The sequence below is a fragment of the Coturnix japonica genome, chromosome 15 (genome assembly GCF_054131305.1).
Source record: "Coturnix japonica strain WE chromosome 15, WE-NBRP24, whole genome shotgun sequence".
Classification (NCBI taxonomy): Eukaryota; Metazoa; Chordata; class Aves; order Galliformes; family Phasianidae; genus Coturnix; species Coturnix japonica.
The window spans coordinates 9920505-9939675 of record NC_140677.1 but is presented as its reverse complement, the minus strand read 5'-3'; the positions used below and the strand labels follow the sequence as shown (position 1 = coordinate 9939675).

The following is a 19171-nucleotide window of genomic DNA, read 5'->3' as shown; positions in this document are numbered from 1 at the left end:
GCAGCTTCTGAATAGCACAAGCAGCTGTGTTTGAAGAAGTGCTCTCTAATTACACTCTTGCTTGATGAACATGACAGCCCATTGTGTTGGCCTCAGCCAGCTGTTGGTATCCTGATGTCCCTTGCAATCTAAACCGAGCACTGGGACACATGCTCCTTTGGCAGCCTTTTCTGCCCCACAGGGTACTGCCCCATGTGTGTGCTCTTGGATGCTCAGAAGGGAATGTGCCACTCTAACAAGGGCCTTAGTGCTGAGTGTGTACTTACAGGTAGTTTTCCTTCTTTTACAGATCATAGACTCATAAAATCATTAAGATTGGAAAAGACCACTGAGATCATCCAGTCCAACTGTCAACCCATCCCTACCATGCTCACTAACCGTGTGCCTCAGTGCCACATCTCTGTGGTTCTTGAACACCTACAGGTATGGTGATTCCACCCCAGCCCCCATGCAGCATGTTCCAATGTGCTGCCACTCTTATTGCTTAGGAGGAACAAACACAGTTGAATGCACAGGGGCTTTTCTGGATGAGGAAACATGGAGCTCCCGCAACTTGCTCATGCAAAGCTGAGGTACATCATTGCCACTGGAGCCATTCTGGAGCCCTGCTACTTCTGCAGAATGTGAGTACTGGCATTTCTGTAAGTCTTGTGAGTTGTGAAACAGAGCTGAGAAATGCAAGGGAAGGGAGAGGGGGTTGATCTGGGACTTTGTGTCTGGAAGTCCTTTGGAAGTGCAGATTCCTCAGAACTGCTGAGGGGGGGAAATAGATTCAAGACAGCAATGTTTTCCTGGTGCAGTAGAGTAAATGCTCTACCATGTTGTCCATAGTACCCAGAATCACCACAGCTAGGCCAGACAAATATCCCCACAACATATAGGGAAATCTCTTCTTTTACCCTCTTCTGAAAATGATGACAAGGGAGGAGCAAGGCTCCAAGTGAATGAGTGATGCTGAAAAATGGAGTTGCGACCCCTCATTCCTAAAAAAGCTCAGCTTGGCACTGTATTTGCTTTGCATCTGCCTCAGCATCTGCACCACTCCTTTTCTGGAAATCACTTGCTTTGGCTGGAGGGGCAGCTGTGACTGACAGCGAATCTTCTTGCAGTCCCCTCCCAGTTCTCCCCCTGTCAAAACATTTTTTCATCAAGGATGAGAGATGTACATCTCAAAAATACTCCTGAGCAAAAAAAAAGCATTAGCAGTTTTTCGTGGTGGAAAGTTCAGGAGGTTTCAGTGTTCTTTCCCCTTCGTTTCTAATTAGAAGTTATAGGCTGGAGACTCCCCACAAGTCATTAAAGCTCCTACATTTAGCATCAGTTCTTCCAAAATATGGTGCTTCCCAAACGGTTTTCTCATCTTTTGGAAATGTTTCCCTGGGTAGTTTCCCTTGCCTCTCCTGGCAGCTGCTCCTTTATCTAATTGCTCATCTTTGCTCATCTCAGCTGGCTGAGTTATGGTTTGAGGTTGTCAGTTTTGTAAGTATGCAGTGATGGTGGATGCTTTGGAGTTAGGAGCTGGAGCAGAAATCTAGATCTCAGGTGCTTTCCCAAACCTTCTGGTCCCCAGAGACTCTCTGGGTCAGTGTGCATGTGTGCCCTTGGCCATCCAGCATACAAAAGGGGCCAAAATCCACAGAACAACCACTTTGCCTGGCAGCCTGATGGATCTTCCATATCTGTGGTGGGAGCAGAGTGGGTTTTTGGCCAGCTTGTAGCTCGTGTGCCATACTCAGATGAGCTCTGGTAAATCGAGGTGTGTGTTGGGGACTGGGTTTTTGACGAGGCTGTATCCAGGTGCAGAAAGGTGCAGGGATTTTTGGTAGCTAGAATGTTGTTCTTGCTGCCTCTCTCCAATGAGTGTACTTGGGAAAGGTAAGGGCACTTCATGAGGGAATGACATTGTGTCCTCTGCCTTCCCCGTGCCCAGCTCTGTCTGAATTCAGGACCTCAGGAGCACACAGTAGGCAAATATACCTGTGCTTCTGAAGTTGGGGCTAAGATGGTGCTGCTCGAGATGCCCATAACCACAGAGCTTCCCGCTTCCCTTTGCTCAGTTCTTAAGGCAGAAACTTTATTTGCAGTTTGCTTTGCAACGTCTCAGCCTGGAAACTGCAGCAGCGAGAGGGAGGGAAAGAGGAGAAGAAATATGTAACTAGGTCAGACTGCTTCACATTACAGCTTCATCCTTTACCCAGGGAGGAGCTGTGGTCTTTGCCCGCCTCTTGCTGTTCCCATTCAGTCACTTGATGGGGTTTCTAGCTACTTTGAGCCTACAACCTTCAGATCAAGATTTTTCTTTTAAACTTGGCTTCCACATTCGACTGTGCTTCTTTTAACCTGTGTTCAGAGGCTCACAGTGGAAGAAACCTTTTGCTGTATTTAATTGTAAAAGTTCCTTCCCTATAAAGCTCCTGGCAGATGGGGCTGGCTCAGTGGTTAGTGCTTTGCTTTCCTCCTTGCAAGGGCAGAGTTCAGCTGCTCAGTGCCTGGCTGCCTGTTCCCCTGCCCAAGAAGGAGTTTTTAATCACAGTAGGATGGGATGGTTTGGCTTATTCACAGCGAGGCTGCAATACCAATTGCTATCAGTTCTCTTGTTCAAATATGGCCTGGATTGTTAATGAAGCTTCAACTGTTTTGTGGCTGGTGTGTGATGAGTTGTTGAGCTGGTGGCTGCACATATCTGTGCAGTGAGCATCAGCTGCATTCCTGTTCCCTGTTTTGCACCATCTCTCCCCCCCTTTATGCTGATCCACAGACACCAAAGTGTAGAGGGGTATTGTCCCCTCTTCTGCCTCTAAAACTGAAGAGACAAAGTTGCTCAACAAGGCTGCCTTAATTGGCAGCTTTTATTAATAACAGGTAATGGATATAAGTTGTGCTAGGTGAGATTTAGGTTGGATATTAGGAACAATCCCTTCTCAAAAAGAGTGGTAATGCATTGGCACAGGCTGCCTGGGGAGTGGTGGAGTCACTGTCCCTGGAGGTGTTCAGGAACCGTGGAGATGTGGCACTGAGGGACGTGGAGGTGGGTTGGTGATCAGATTTTGTGATCTCAGAGGTCTTTTCCAACCTTAATGATTCTGTGAGCTGGACGAGGGGTCTGCTTCTCGAGTATTAGTGAGCATTTTAGAACCAAACTGATTTTTGTTTTGTTTTGTTTCTTAATGAATCTTGTACGTCTCAGGCTCAGACAGTATTTGCAAACCATGGGGAGAAAAAGATTTAAAAACAACAACAACAGAAGAGCATTAGAGGAAAATAATCTCATCAGCCCCAACTCTCCAGCAGTGCTGGAGACAGGAAAATGATGCCTTTTTATTAGCCTTATTGTCTTTAATTAAAGCATTCAGCAGAACCCTCTGATAATGGACTGCAACTGAGGTCGGCAGCATTTGTAATAACACAATACAGGGTTCAATTAAGTTGTACTTTTGTAGCTTTTCATCACCACTTTAAACAAGCTGGTGATATATGCAGAATGATTACCTTTCTGAGCTGGGTGAAAAGAGGAAAGTACACAGGGGCTTGGGAGAACAAATCACTTGTTGCTGTATAACTGATGCTATACAAATAATGTTTTCCCACCTTGTTCTCATGCATTCAGTCTCCTTGTAGGGTTCCCCATCAGTGCCGTCCAGCCAGGCTGGCTGTAATTTAGCTGTTATACTGCAGCCATTGAGTGGTTTTTGTATACCACATCTTTGTGTGATTATGGGAATCTGCAGCAGGTTTCCTAGACCTGAGCCTTTAAAAAAATGTGTTTCTGGTGGTTGCAGTACCTAAAGAACTCCAAACAAACAGGGGGATCAGAGGCAGCAGAAGAAAAGATCAGAGGTCCGGATATAACCATTTGAGCTGAAAGACTGTGGATGATTGACAAGCAGTTGATATTTGCTGCTCCTTCTTTTCCCTGCTCTTTTGAATTATTGGCCATAAAACACCCCGCAGTCTCACTCTTGCTGTGTCAGAGAGAGAGAAGCCAAGAAAGGACCCACATGGCTAACACTTAACTTTATCTTCTCCATTAAGTAATGCTAAATTAGAATGGAATCGCTCTGGTAATACAGGTGACAGCTATATGAAGACCAAATGAATTCCCTATGATCAGCACCATTAAAAAGAACACGTTGGCAGAATTCATGATGACGGGACACTTACTGTGTGTGTAACTCATGGACGTGTACAGGAAACCCGTGGTAAATCTGGCCGGTGCTTTATGTCAGGCTTTAAAAAGAAAAAAGTGGCTTTTAGAGCTTCTGTTCAGATCCTCATCTCTCCAGCCCTGATGTAAATGGGCTTTCCTTGCAGGGCTGGTGGTAATCTCTGAATTTATAGCAAGAGAATGGGCTGTGGGGAAGGTAGAGTTGAGGTCCCCATCCTGGTGCTTGCTGTCATGCTGTGGCACCCCATGATGGCACACACAAAGGCATCAGCCTCTGTGTACAGACAAAAATCACAGTGTGGTAATTACTTTCTGCCTCCTCACAGCACGGTTTTACCTGAATGCTGTTCATTCCATGTGTTTTTACTGTCTCTGGTGTAGTGCAGCTATGCACTGTCAAACAGCTGTTCAGCTCCACCCTAGAAAAATAGCTTCAATAAAGTGCATTTCCCATACAGGTCATATATTGGTTAATTCATCCTTTTGGGAGAACTTCCAGACAGGAAATGCGGAGGCAGAGAAAGCTGTCCCAGCAGAGCACAACTTCTAAATTAAACCCAGTCAAAGCTCCCACTACCTGCCATTGTTACTAAGGTGGAAAGGGAAAGCAGAGGGCTGAGATTTGCTGCGGTTGTGTCTGGCTCTGTGTCACTGCCTCTGCTCCATCTCACAGGACAGCTCTATCTGGAGGTGAACTGAGGGCTGTACACTACCTTCCTACTTAAGAATCATAGAATGGTTTGAGTTGAAACAGACCCTTAAAGGCCATCTGGTCCAACCCCTCTGCAATGATCAGGGACACCCATAGCTCCATCAGGTGCTCTGAGCCCATCCAGCCTGACCTTGGCTGTCTGCAGGGATACCCATCACCATTCTGGGCAGTCATTGCCAGTGCCTTGCTGTCCATATTGTAAAACACTTTTTTCCTTATATCTCCTCTTTTAGTTTGAAACCATTACCCCCATTTCACTTTGTTTGACCAACATAGCAGGGTAGTGCCACACCTATGCCATGTTGTATCCAGGTATGTGGAGGAGTACTCTGATGCAATGGGCTCCCTTCATTCATGAAGTTAAAATCTTTTGGAAAGGAAAAGCACGTTGAAGCTATATATAAGTTGAACTGGTTGTGGCAAGTGTAGTAGAGAGATAAGGCACAAATGGGGCTGCCTCTGGTCATTCCCCTCAGATCATGTACTCCAACAAACCTGTTTGGGTTTTTGGATATCATTTTGAATGGTCACTGCAGAAGCCACTTCTGTGAAGTCTTGGTTTGCCCTGTGCTCCACATGGTGTTGCTATTATTGCACCCTGACTGCCTCTGAGACAATTTCTTGCCTATTAAAATGCAGTTATGGCCTAGAAAGTGATAGTGTAAGAATGGCTTATCAGTGCTCTGTAGCTATTTGCTCTAATCATCCATACCAAAGGCCCAAGAATGCTCCCAGAGAAGCCAATAAGACTTTTTCCATTGACTTCAAAGGCAGCAGGGAGCAATTTAGCTGCTGCCACCAGACAAAGCAGATTAGGCTACAGCTGGTACTTCTACAGCTAACTTGGCTCTGAAATCCTGACAATCTAAATGTATTTTTGGTACATGGAATACTTAAAAATAGACAAGATAAAGTAGTAGGGAAAACAGATTGCTGGGAATGTTCCTTCCCTGGTAGGAGAAATGGACTAGCTGAACCTAGCAGGGCTTTTTCATCTCAAGTGTGTGTGAGTCTATGATTTTTGTCAGCAAACTAAGCACTTCTGAGCCAGAGGCAGCACAGAAAGCCGTTAAAAGCAATTTAGAGGTGCTGGTATCATAATTTTTCACTCCAAGAGGAACTTCTATTTTTGCATATATTGTAGGGCTCAGAAAGATTCCCCTGAATCCGGTGAGATGCAATGCAGCGCATGGAGACAATCCATGGACACAAACCGTAAGTCATAATAATGCATGTGTTTTGATGGGGCTGTTCCTCCCATCTGCCTCATGGGAGGAGGATATTGAGTGTGCGACGTTGGAGAAGATCAAAGAGGCTCCTATAGCTAATAAATCACCAATAATGGGTGACTTTGCCTGCCCACGCATAAGGAGGGCAACATTGTTTAGTGAATCAATGTCTCAATACTCTAAATTATTCTCGGAATAGTTCCTTCAAAGGCATGCAAGACAAGGGTCTTTTTCGATTTAGCCTTCAGTAACGTGGAGAATGCGGTTCAAGACAAATGGCTTCCCACGCACCAGCAATCATAGTAAAACCCTGTCTGTCACCCTCATAGACTGCATCAGAACTTGGCCAGGAACTCTGATCCTTGGAAAGGAGAAGTTAAAGGAAATGGAAGAGTAATAAATGAGAGTTAAAGCCAAGCCCCTCAGACTATATATAAAGATAGTTTACTCATCCCAGCTCTACTCCCAGAGGAAAGCACGGGCTATGTAAATGGTAGAGGGAAGGGAAGCACAAGCTGAATGAATAACTTTTGCTGAAATGGAGCCAGTACAGGGCAGCCTGCCTAAGGACCAGAGCCCCAGTGGGGCTGGGGCAGTGATAGAGATCTCTCCATAGAGAATGCCTTGCCTGGAACTTGGAGATAGCCCATAAATTCAGCAAGAAGGCAGAGGAGTGCCTGGCTGGTGAAACCAGCATCCACTCTTTGGTCCCAGGAAAAGACCAAGCTCCCTGAAGCACTCAGCATGGGTTCAATACAAACCTGAGTGTCTCATTAGCCAGGATATCCACCCTGGAGGGAAAATCTCTGCCTCTGCTGACCTTAATGTGAAATTAAAGCCATTTAAGCAGGTAACAGCCAGACAGCTGGGTGCAGCCATGCGGTGGAGGCGTTTGTCTCTATTTGCAGACAAGCTGTGTATGTGCTTCCATTCCACTCAACTTTTGCTGCTTGTTTATTTAGCTAATAAGAGCCAGCAATCTGCCTCGCACAGCCGTGCAGACAGCAGAGCAGAGCATGCCCGAAGACAGGCTTTTGTTAAACACTTGTTGGCCTTATGGCAATAGTTGTGGCTCACCTGCTGCAGGAGTGAGCTGCAGGGAAGGCAATTGCTTTAGCTCACTTGGGGCATGTCCTATCCCTGTCCATCAGTTTGGGTACAGAACTGATGCATTCCCATCCCTGGGGTGAAGTCTCTGCAGTGTGCCTCCATTTCCCTGCATTTCACATCTATTTTGATACTGATGGCAGCTGGACCAATGTTGTTACAATGTCTGTGCCTCCATCCCTCTGGAGACAGACAGGAGGAGGCAGCTAAGCATCTCTGCCCATGTCAGTGCTCCAGAAAAGGAGCCTGAATTTAATCACAGAAGAGAGCAGTAGGGACAGCTGCTGCAAAACTTCTCCTCCATCCATCTCTACAAGGGGACTAATGTTGCATTTCAGCTAAATGCTGTGCCACTGTCTCATCTTCTGCTTCTGCACCCGGCAGTCCTATCTGAATTTTCAAGCATAAGTCTCAGTGTCTCCTTCTTTTACCAGCCAGCCTTAGGTGTCCCAGGTGCTACTTGGGAGTGAAACACAGCTGCTGCCTTCGTTAGTTATCAGTCTTCTCCTGTGGTAAAGTACCTTCTCACAGTGTGAGGGGATCTGGTGGCGAAGGAAAGAGCACAGAGAGGGAACTTCCCTGGGAGCTCTCTGAAATGAAATGGGGAAATCAGCAGTGAGCATTTCCCCACAGGCCCTGACCTAGAGCTTGCTGGAGGCTGCAAAAGTCTCCTTGAAAATGTTATCTACAGCTTTTAGGTAAGGACCCAGTTTCCTAAAGGATGCACTAAGGACCACACACCCATTGTGCTCTGTGAGCACAGAACAGGAACCACGCACCCACATTCACACATTGCTGCTTGCATGGTTACACACTAAATGGGATGTTTTGGGGTCTTAAATATAGCTGTCTATTATGCATTCACAGGCCTGCTGGAGCACAAAGGAGCAAATGCTTCCTCATTTATCCTGTGCTTAGCTGCTAATTAGGAGCTTTTAGGACATACAGTTTGAGGTGTTACCAATTAACTCAATTGTGGACCAAGACCAGAGCTGTTATTTGTTTGTCACAGCAACTGAAAGCCAAAAAACAAATACCGACGTCTCCTCACTCTTTCTCCTGTGCCTTAGCACAGCTGTGCAATGAAATAATAATAAATTCATTGTCTACTTTTCAAAACTCTACTTTTAAAACAGGTTGTAAAAAACCCCCGAGTGGCTTATTTTGCCTAATGATTAACAGTCAGGCTTTAAATTTGAGAAGAAAGGCTATATATGTATATATATATATTTTGTGCTTTTATATATGTATATATGTGTATACATATACACATACACATACATATATATATATACACACACATATATGTATATGTGTATATATATATATACATATATAAAAGCACAAAAAGGGAAAAAAAAACGAAGAAAGCAGATGAATGAGTGGAATATGCAGGAGGTATTCTGCTATTGTTTATGATCTGGTGTTTTGAAGGGAGCTATGGGAGCTAAGTGCTTGAAGCTTCAGAGGGGATTCACACCATTTCACTGTGGCTCAACTGAAGAGTGAGTGTCAAGCAAAACAGAACAGAAGAACCAACTAACCTTAATTGCAGAGAAATAGAGGAAATTTGAAGAACTGTTTTTGAAAAAGAAATCTACTTTGGGAATTTGTTTTTCACTTTCCCAGGAAGCCACCTGTGCTGTACTCTCTTGTGAGAGCCAGCTTCACCTTGATACAGCCTGGCCCCTCTATGGGATAGGAGGTTGAAGGACTGCATGGAAAGAAGCTGAGCTGGTGGACATGAGGAGAAGCAGTAAGAGAAAACTGAAGCATCTCAAATGCTGGGCAGAGCACCTATGCTGGAACTGGAGCTGTGAGACAACTAGAAGAGCCTCTACAGGTTTGTCTTCCTCCACTATTCTCTTGAGGTTTTGTCCTTAATCTTAGTATTAGTAATATGAAATATAAAGGAAATAAATGAGGGCACAGATGCACATAGTCCAGGTGCCCTCCTGTCAGGTGTTGGTAAACCCAATGAGCAGGCGGGCTCAGCTTTCAACAGTTTCCTTTGCATGTTACATCTAATTGGGAGAATCCTGGGTTTTGTCATTGATGATTTTAGCAAGATGGTCTTCTGAGACATTGAATAAGTCCAGCTGGTAACCCATATGGAGAAATATATATATATATATATATTCTATAAACATACTATCCCTAGAAAGCTCTTGTACACACTATGTGTGAGCTCACTCTGTACACCTACTCTTCACCATAGCCTGATTTTAGACATTGCATGACAGATAGTTCCACTGATACCTGTCAGTATCTCTATATATGAAGTCTACTTGGAGTTCCCTGCAAGGCAGCTGGTGCTCTCTTGGAGAGGAAAACTTTTTCCTGGTTGTTCCATCAGTTTTTTCACCCATATCTGCTTCAGGCATTACTGATTTTCGCTTTGAGTGGAGGATCAAATTCACCCTTCTCTGTTTTCTTGTTGGAAAATGCAAGCCAGATACTTGGAGATAATTTCCATGGGCTTAATTGGTCAGTGGCAATATTAGCATATCCAAGGTTCAGTGTTGTGTTGGACTGAGCTGCAGCTTTAACACAGTTTCACTGGCAGCAAAGATACAGCACATTCAGGGGAAAGGGGATAATCTCTAAAGGTTTCAGGACCATATTTGGGGTACGTACATCCTCAGGAACACAGGGAAGTGGATATCTCTCTTTTTTCTTTCACTTCTGCTGTGGTAGGCTCAGGGCTGGGCACTGGGAAATGTTTGATTCTCAGCTGAGGCACAGCTACAACTGTAGGTATGGGCACTTTAGCTAATCCAGGAGTGGTGAGAGGATGGCAGAACTGTATTTTAATCTTTCCTCAAGGCTGTTCATGAGGAGAGACACGTAAGTGCTGATAGCACTGTGTAACTGTGCATCTAGGTCTCAGACCGTGCTAATCCCAGGCATGTACTGATGTGCTCTAGGCTGAGATTGCTGCCATCTGAAGGCAGGTGCCCCCAGCCCATGAGAGATGCTGTTACAGTGCCAGCTGGGTGCTCTCCTTGATAAAACTTCATCCCCTCACTTCCTACGTTCATTCACTTGTCAAGAGCAGAGACTCGTTTTAACACTGTGGATTCTAAATTTTCTCTGATGTAATTATTGTTTGACACTGCAGCCCTTCCAAGAACCTTACATAAGGAAAGGGAAAGAATTAAATATGAGAGAAGCCTAAAAATAAAACTATTAAAAGGAGACAGAAGCTGTTTTGTGAGCAGCAGGAATGATGTGGTGCCTCTGGGAGAGGATGTGCTGAGCCAAAGGAGATGTTCTGCTTTCAGGCAGTGCCTTTCATTATATTTCAGTGAAGTTCTGTTCTTTTCTGAAGTTCTTAGGTGCAGCGCTGTTAGAAATGAGCCTGTTCTTCCTCTTTGCTCTTGCAAAAACCGCGACTTTCATACTATTTCCCAAGCCAATCTTCCTTTACAGATTGTGCAGCCAAAATTTCCCTTCTCTAATTAACCCAGAATGGTTTTTGAAGAAGTTTTAGCCACAGAGAACATCAGATTTAGCTCTTAGCCTGGAGCCAAGCTCTGGGCTAAAGAACACATGTCATTTTAGGAATTCATGCAGACGCACCTTGACATCTGGGATGTGATATGTTGCCTGCATGCTTCCCCGCTGAGCCAGCGAGCACTGGTGGGCACTGCTTATGCTGCAGGTGGAGCACAAAGGGGATTTGCCATTCATTCCAACACTTTGTCCAAGCTAGACAAGTAATTGCAGCTGATTTCTCTGACACATGCAAGCCTCTTCTGCTGGTGTTTGTCTATGTGATAACTTAATTGCTTCATTTCTTTTTCGGGTTGCTTCTGCGCAGCATACTGAAATGTTTCCTAAATATGACCTGTAAAAAAAAAAATTGTCTTCTCTGATTTCCTATGGAATGTTCCTCTGTAGTGTTAAAAGGCAGCCAAAAAATACACAATGCACAGCATTTTCCAGCATGAGTTCAAAATGTCCTTAATGAAATGTGGTTTACAGGTACCTGCTAAAATTCAGGTATGGAGTTTTAAGGGATCTTCAGAGATCACCTGCCTAGAACCAGAACCAACCAGGCTTCCAATTCCTTGAAAGCCTCTAGTGCTGGTGGTTCAACCTCTAGAAACATTCAGGTTAGCATCCATCTCTACCTGTTTTAAGGGCCTCTCCCACAGGCAGATATAACAGCCCCTGAATCTTGTTACCTGCAAGTAGGTGCCTAGCTTAAGCCGATCAAATGAACTTTGTTCCTTTGCTTCTGTTCCAGAAAGCAGTGAATTTCACCCTCTTTAGATGCCCTAGATGGGATGAAGCCTTCTATGAATGTTTTTCTCTCTTCAGTGGCTGTAGAAAAAGTGGCAGATGGCACTTGGCATGACTAGATGAATATACACTGAATGTCTTGTTTACATTGGGTCCCTTTTTGTCTTCATGGTTTGGGCACCCAACATCTGAGATACCAATTTCACATCCCTGTGATCCTCAGTGTGTTCTTGAGCTTTCTTTTCTGCACAGCTGTGACTCATTTCTCTGTGCTGTATGTGATGATGTTTGGAACAGTGACAGGGAGAGATGGCTCTGTGATGGTTTCTTTCTCAATAGCCAGTCTGGGCTAAATAAAAGTAAAACCTTGATGAGCTACACAAGCATCCTGTCCAGAATACCTATGGGAATGACAGTCTGGGAATGTGATGGCTTTGAAATGTTAAACCATCACCATTTACACCAGCCATTTAAACAGGAGCCCATTCAAAGAAGAAGCAATGATGTGAAGCCTAGGTGTTCTGAGTCCTTGAGATTAATTTATTTTAGAGAAACTATCTGTTGTCCAAAAGATATTTGTAGAAAACACCGAGAGAATAATTTAAAATAACGATAGCTTGTGGAAAATAGCGAACAGGTGGAAGATCATTCCTGAACAGGAGAAAGTAATGCATTATTTGCTATCACTTACTGCCTTAGAACTTAATCAACAAAGAAAACATATTTTCCCTCCAGGGTAAATATCTTCCTGTAGTTGCACAAGGCCATTGGTTTTTAATCCTGCCTGTGTGCCCACAGAACCAGGTCTTTGTTTCTTCTAGCTAAATACAGGTATCTGCAAGGTTCATGGAAAAGCTTTCCTCTTGAGCTATAGAGCCAACAAGCAGTGGGGCATCATGTCACATTCTGCAGAGAATGAACCTTCACCTGTAGGCATGCAACGTGTATCTCCGGGTCCTTCTGAAAGAAAGCCAGCTGCCTGTAAATTGAGGTGGCTTGGTTTCCTGAACTGCCTCTTCAGAGGCAGCAGAAATAGGAAGGATGAATGATCTTCTGTGCTTTCTTGCTTCTTTATTCTGAAAGCTACTGAGGAGCAGCTTCACGGTAATGTTAACTTGTTCCACTCTTCTTTTTGTCAGTGAGCTCCAGCTACTCTCCAAATGTGGTACAAGCTTACAGCTATGTGTTGGACATCAACAGTATCTTTAGTTACACTATTTTTAAAGTCCAAAGAACTTCCTCATTAAGTGCTACATGTAATCAGCATAGGAGCTATAAGCAGCAAGTTTTCTCACCCCTAAGCCTGCTGGGCAAGGAGAAGCCAAACTGTTGTCTCACTCCATCTAAGTGACCCTGGTAGGGCTGCTCTGAGCCAAGCACTGCCATCGTTTTGTGCTCTTGATGGTCATTGCCTACGCATCAAACTGCTCTTATAGCAGGAGAGGGCACAGAAGAAACATAGAGGAGAACCCTGTCCTACTGCTTCTCTTTCCCACCAGTTTCTAAAGCGAGGATGCAGAGATCGTTTTCACCCCCGCATCAGTAAAGCAGAGAAGTTTTGTCCTGAAATTTCTTACAAAGTGCCACTTTTAGCCTGCCTTGCTCATGACTTTATGGCTTTGGATTTTTGTCTTTTTCTTAACTACCAATCAGCCACCCTCCAGCTGCAGTAATAACGTGTGGGATGGCAGTTGCCTCCAGAGGCTGTTTAAATTAAACACAGATCTACTGAATAGAAACTGAGTGTCAAGAGATCTCTTCTGGGAGGTGAGAGGAGGAACTGCTTCCCTGTTAGCACTGCCGGTGTGTTTCTGAACCTAAGGACAACACCTTTCTGAGTTCAGGACATGTCCATATCATCTTTCTTAAGTAGTCTGTGTGCCTGCTGTCTCCTAGCTGAGGGTTATAGGCTGTGATTATATGCATTATATTTAGACTCTTCTAAAATTTTGATCAGCCTTGGAGACTCAGCTTCAGTTTTAAAGTGAGTGCAACAGAGCTGTTAGCCAGGCACTGGGGACTGCTTCAAGCCAGAGGCTGCAGTGAGCTGGGGGAAACTCAGAAGGGGACATGGCTAGGGGAGAGACATCCCTGGAGAAAGTGACCCTACTGCTTTATTCAGCCCTCAGGATGCCAGTTCAGACAGCATTTCCCAGATGGACCCTTGGGGTTATGGTCAGTGTTAACTTCAAAGCTGGGAACTATGGGGATATGAGCAGCGCAGGTCGTAGATGTCCTTGAGGGCAGCTCCTTTCACCCCATGCTGAGAAGAGCAGATGTGGTGTAAAAGCTTCCTCTAGGAGAGGGCATGATTAATCTTTGCTTCTTAGAGGATGACAAATATATTATATTCGCCGACATGCACACGCATTCTTTTCGTCTGACGGGTGACCCCTGTCTTAATGCCAAGCATGCGAGGTCCGGCCCTGTAAACGAAGAGGAGAGCTTTGCAGGCTCATTAATGCTTTGAAGTCACTCATTAGGAGCAGATTCCTCTGGAGCTGGCAAGCGTAACACCCTTTGTGAGCATAGCTTCATTTGATATTAATGCGGGTGCTGCAGCTGGAGGCATCCAGAGATGCTGAGCTTCCATTCTGCACACACAGACCAGCATAATGGGTTTCTGTGGCTGTTGTAGGAAGGGTAAAGGAAAGCAGGGAATGTTTCTGTCCTGTCTTAGCACCTCAAGAGGTGACATTTCTTCTTGGCAGGATTTTTGTGTGTGGGTAGATTAACCCAGTCCTCTGCTGAGCTGCATTGGGCCTTTCCAGTCCTTCCCATAGTGAAGGGTGCTTCAGTATGTCTTCAGCAGAGGGGATGCTCTGATCAATAGGTCTGACTCTGTTTCTCCATGCGGGCATCATGGGGAGCAGCAGTGCATGGGAGCCAGGACATTTGGGGATCCTCTGGGACGGGACAAGACTGGGAATGAGTTGCAGAATCCCACTAAAGCAGTGGTAGCTCTGTGTGGAGGTGCTGGCCTGGGAAATGTAAGAATGACTGAAATCAGAGACATAAAACCTCAGGTTCCTGTGGCTTAAAGGCTAAAGACTTAGTGTGTGTAGCTGTTTCAAGGCTGTGGGTTTGAATCTCGTGTAAGTCAACAGATAGCATTTCCTTTTTTCTTTTAAAACAAAACAAAAGCGAGGCAAAATAGAAGCTGTACCTCACCCCAAAGGAGAAAGAAGGACTCACCTCCCCCACTGTATTTTCTGATCAAATGACCCTAAGAATCTGAACTACAAAGGGGGAGCAAATCGGGACCAAAGGTGGAGGGATAGTGCTTAAATTGATTGGCATCTGCAGGAACCACTGGTGGACTGGCAAAGCTGCTTGTGTCCCTCTGGACACCAGCAGGGTGGGGATGACAACCTCCAGAGATACCTGTGCTCCTGGCACAATGGCATGGCATGGCACATGGGCTCTGTTCTGTTCTTCATGGCCCATGAGACTGTTAACTCCTGGTTTGGCTGAGGTGGGCAGATGGGCTGAACAGATGTTCTTTGGTGGTGGAGCACCAGGGAAAACTCAGCTTGGGGAGGTGAGTGTCCTTGAGGAGAGGATCTGGCCAGCAAGGGGACAGCAGGCAGCCCACCAGGATGGCCGAGTGGTGAAGGCGTTGGACTTAAGATCCAATGGGCGCATGCCCGCGTGGGTTCGAACCCCACTTCTGGTAGGAGTCTTCTTTTTCCTTCAGGCCATGGATCCCATCCTGGCTTTTAGACCATCTGTTTGGAGCAGGGATGGGAGCTGTCAGCCAAGACACTGTGGGACCAAGACTGTTGGGCACCTCAGTATGAACGCTCTATTGGGACTGTGCGGCTTCATCATCCAGGCTGGATGTGGAGAGAGATGTGAGCCAGTCCCTCTAGCACACGGTTACCTTTGTGCAGGGAGTGTTGAAGTTTTCATGGACTTGAATCCCACGTGCCACTGAAATAGAGACTTGTTTTTCCCAAGACAGAAGTAGAAAAACCTGACTATCCTCCAAAGATGAAAAAAGGTGTTGAGCTTTACACAGTTCAGGCAAGTCACAAGTAGGAACATTTGCAAAGAAGTGAGTTTGAGTTTTGGTTTTCATGCTGGCTTCTCCTGCCAGCTCTGCTCTGTGACCCCATGCCCGAGGTTTGGCTCACTCCAAGCACCGTTTGGCACCTCTGGAGGGATCTAGCAGTGTCAGCAGTCTCTGGAGCAGGTCTAGAGGGCTCACAGCATGGTACACGGATATTCCTGGTTAAGTTGGGGAAATGCAGCAGAAACTGAGAGCTGCTCCTGTGCTAGCATGCCTTGGCACCCACAAACACAAATGAGATTTCTTAATTCCCTTCCTCTAGTACATTGATGGGCAGCACACATTTCTCTCTGAAAAGATTTAGCCCACCAGACCCGTGGAGATGCTGTCAGACTTTCATTTGGCTGCTTTGCTCTAACCCTGAGGCCAAACGGAAATGTCCTACTGCTGGGACATGATTTGAAGTGATGGTGTTAATTTGGTTAATTAGGATTCCTGGGTAGAGTGCATGTCTTGCAAATCAGCTTACCATTGTAGTATCTCTGCAAAGAGTTATTTGCTGGTGCATGAGGTTATGTATGAATTTACGATTATGATGTAGGACCATTAATTTCATGTTTGTGGCAGATGATGCAGCTCAATTAAAAGTTGTGTGTTAAGATCCTTGGCTTTCTCTGATATGTAGGAATCAGCCTGTGGCCTGCAGGAAGGATTACAAGGCCTGTAACTGTGGCCATATAACAAATGGGGCAGGACCCAGAGGAGAAGACATGGAAGGAATTACTGCTCCTCTCCCACTTGATTAGTTCTGGGAGTGAAATGTGTGTATCCGCCAGTTGTGACTAACCTCAGTCATTAAGTGATACCAAGAATGACAAATACAGCTCTGAGAGCACACTAGGGGGTCTGAGCAGCACTGCAGGTCATTTGCCTCTGATGACTTGGAGTCAGTCTATGTGTCAAAGGCATTTACTGCCCTCCGCTGAGTTCAAAGCCCAAATCACCTTATTTGAGCTTCTCTGTTGATCCATATTCTCACAAATCTTCTGGTTTTTTTCTACCCTAAGGATATGAGCTCTTCTCTGCTCTTGACCTAGAGAGGGTATCTATCTGCTTTGCAAAACTATTGGGCAGACAGAGTGTTGTCTGCAGGCACCTAGAGCTGAATGTATAGTCCTTGGATGGCACAGGATTGGGTGGACATCTGGGGCCAAGTGTTGTTTCAGCTCAGGTCTGAGATCAAAAAGCAGAGCCATGAAAGGGAGCTGAGCAAGAGATCTGGGGTTGGAGTAGAAAGAAAGGAGGCCAGTGATCAGGGCATGTTAGGGCTTTGGTGGATTGCTAAATAAGAAACAAAGCTCATTGGGGCTGCTGGAGGTGGTGGGTTGATAGTTGGACTAGATGATCTTAGTGGTCTTTTCCAACTTTAATGATTCTATATGTCTATGATAAGTTGCCTTCCACCAGGTCGCAGCTTCCTTCTTTCTCATAAAGTCCTGTAACCTCCAAGTGTTTTACAGAGTTAAAAAGAGCAGCTTATCCAATAGCCCGTGCATCATATTTACTAAGATGGTTACTGCTGATTAAATACCAATAGATTATTAAAATATATTTACTATAGATTAACCATGCAGTATGCACATCTGTTATGTTGTGGTTAAAAGTAAACCTTGGTAAAAGGTTTTTAATAATGAATTTGTATTGAAGTAGTGTATAATAAGTATCTTTAGCAATCTCACTCTCTATTTCACAAGACAGTTTTATGTTCAATAAATACCTAGAGATTATTAAAAACATATTTATCAAAGATTAACAGTGTTGAAATAGATACAAATCTAAGCTGCTAAGCTCAATAAGTGTGCCTATAACAATCAATTCCTATATTAAAACACAATAATAGTCCTGTTTAAATGAAATGGGTTTTTGGGATCTTTGTAAGTGCCATCTTTTGCTGTGTGCTCCTGCTTGCAGATCTCAGATTAGATCATGGAGAGTTTGTACTTAAAATAAATCAAAGTAAAAGCAAACCAGTCTAGGCAGTTTCAGGAGTGAGAAACCAGAGCTTCAAAGGATGTAGGTCAATGCCAGACCACAGGCATCACACCAACTGGTCTGGCTGCCCCAGCTCTACATCCCAAAAAGATCTTGGTATCCAGTCCAGCTCATGACAATTCCTCCAGACCCACCACTTCCAGGATTGGGAGTCTGGGGCAGCAACCCTCAAAGTCTCAAACATCACAGATGCACCCACTTTGTTTTGGATACAGAAACAGACCGCCTGTCTTGTATCCCGTTATTATGTAGTGCTTGGAGGCAGAGTGCTAAAATGAGCTCTCTATTTGGGAGGTAAACAAAATGTTATTGTTTTACTGTTGTAATGCTACTGCTATAATTGCCGGCTGGTGGGTAACGAGAGCTTCAGCCTGTGCTGTGCTGCAGATGCTGGGAACTGTGCCCCAGGTGCTTACTTTTTTTGCGTTGTGGGTGCCTCTTGGATCATTTGGTGGTCAGTGTGGGTTGTTACCCCCATATCTGTGAGGTGTTGGTAGGGAAATTTGCCTCTTGTGATGGCAGAAAACAGCCTGAGGGACAGACATCCCTCATTGGTACTCAGTAGTTCTCAAATATTTGGTGCTTTTCTGTCTCCCACTTGCCTGTTAATGCCCTCCTTTTTCAGCAAGGGTTTGAACAATAGATTCAGACACTATCTTACCCCTATGGAGTTAGCTTCTTTTCCCATGTAACAGTGATAGAACAAGAGGTAATGGCCTCAAATTGGCCAGGGGAGTTTCAAGTTGGATACAAAGAAAAAATTGTTCTCATGATGATGCACTGGTGCAGGCTGCCCATGGAGGTGGTGGAGTCATCATTCTTGGAGGCGTCTGAGAACCGTGGAGATGTGGCACCAAGGGATGTAGTTAGTAGGCATGGTGGGGGTGGGCTGGGGTTGCACTTGTTGATCCTGGAGGTCATTTTCAACCTCAGTTATTCTATGATTCTGCATTTTAGATGCTATCAAACAGTTCTATAGGATAGGATGTGTGCACAGGCTGCCAAGGAAGCTTTTCTAGGACATGGTAAAGGTAGCTGAGGAGCCTTGGGGTGATGAAAGAACAAACTGGAGAGATGGTGACTAAGAAGTGGGGAATTTCTGGCCTGAATTAGCCTCCCATCCTAGTGTGTTGAGTATATATACCTCCTAGTATATGAATCCCACCTGGGGAAACATGACCTGCAGATCTTAGAGGCTTCGTGGGTCTATAATGCAATCACACACTCCTCTGTGGACATCCCAGAAGTTATACTTGTTTACACCCTGAGTGAGTTTGTCTTCCATACCTGTTTCTCAGCCCACTCACCCTGAGGAGGATGCTTAGTTGGCAGAGGGGAGTTTTCCATCTTAGCACAGAGCTGCAATTACAGAGGTGACCAGAGAGAAAAGACAAATGGGCACGCGCCACTGCCTTTAATAGAAGGCAATGATTCTTCTGGGCTCCGGAGTAATATGGGAGATCTGGTTTTAATAAATTAACAGCCTACAAGTAACAATCTCAAGCAATTAAACTCTGGAATGAAGGCAAGTACCATGAAATGTATTCTGGAGCTGACAGAGAGTGGAAAAGACAATCTCCAAGCAGTGCAGAAGGCAAAAATAAAATAAGAATGCCCCAGAGAGAGTGGGTGAGGTCTGCTCCTGT

The 19171-nt window shown here is 45.0% G+C and overlaps 1 long non-coding RNA gene and 1 other non-coding gene across 2 annotated transcripts in view; both read left to right on the top strand.

The window, feature by feature from the left end:
• The first annotated feature begins 274 nt into the window (after positions 1 to 274).
• The window catches only part of LOC107319734 (uncharacterized), a 37330-nt gene continuing 18433 nt past the window's right edge, over positions 275 to 19171 (top strand). The window contains exons 1-3 of the long non-coding RNA XR_014934614.1: positions 275 to 623; positions 6022 to 6092; positions 8843 to 9056. This is a non-coding gene — a long non-coding RNA (uncharacterized LOC107319734). The remainder of the gene's footprint in view (positions 624 to 6021; positions 6093 to 8842; positions 9057 to 19171) is intronic.
• On the top strand, positions 15055 to 15137 carry TRNAL-UAA (transfer RNA leucine (anticodon UAA)). The gene has a single exon. It is a non-coding gene; the product is annotated as a tRNA-Leu (tRNA).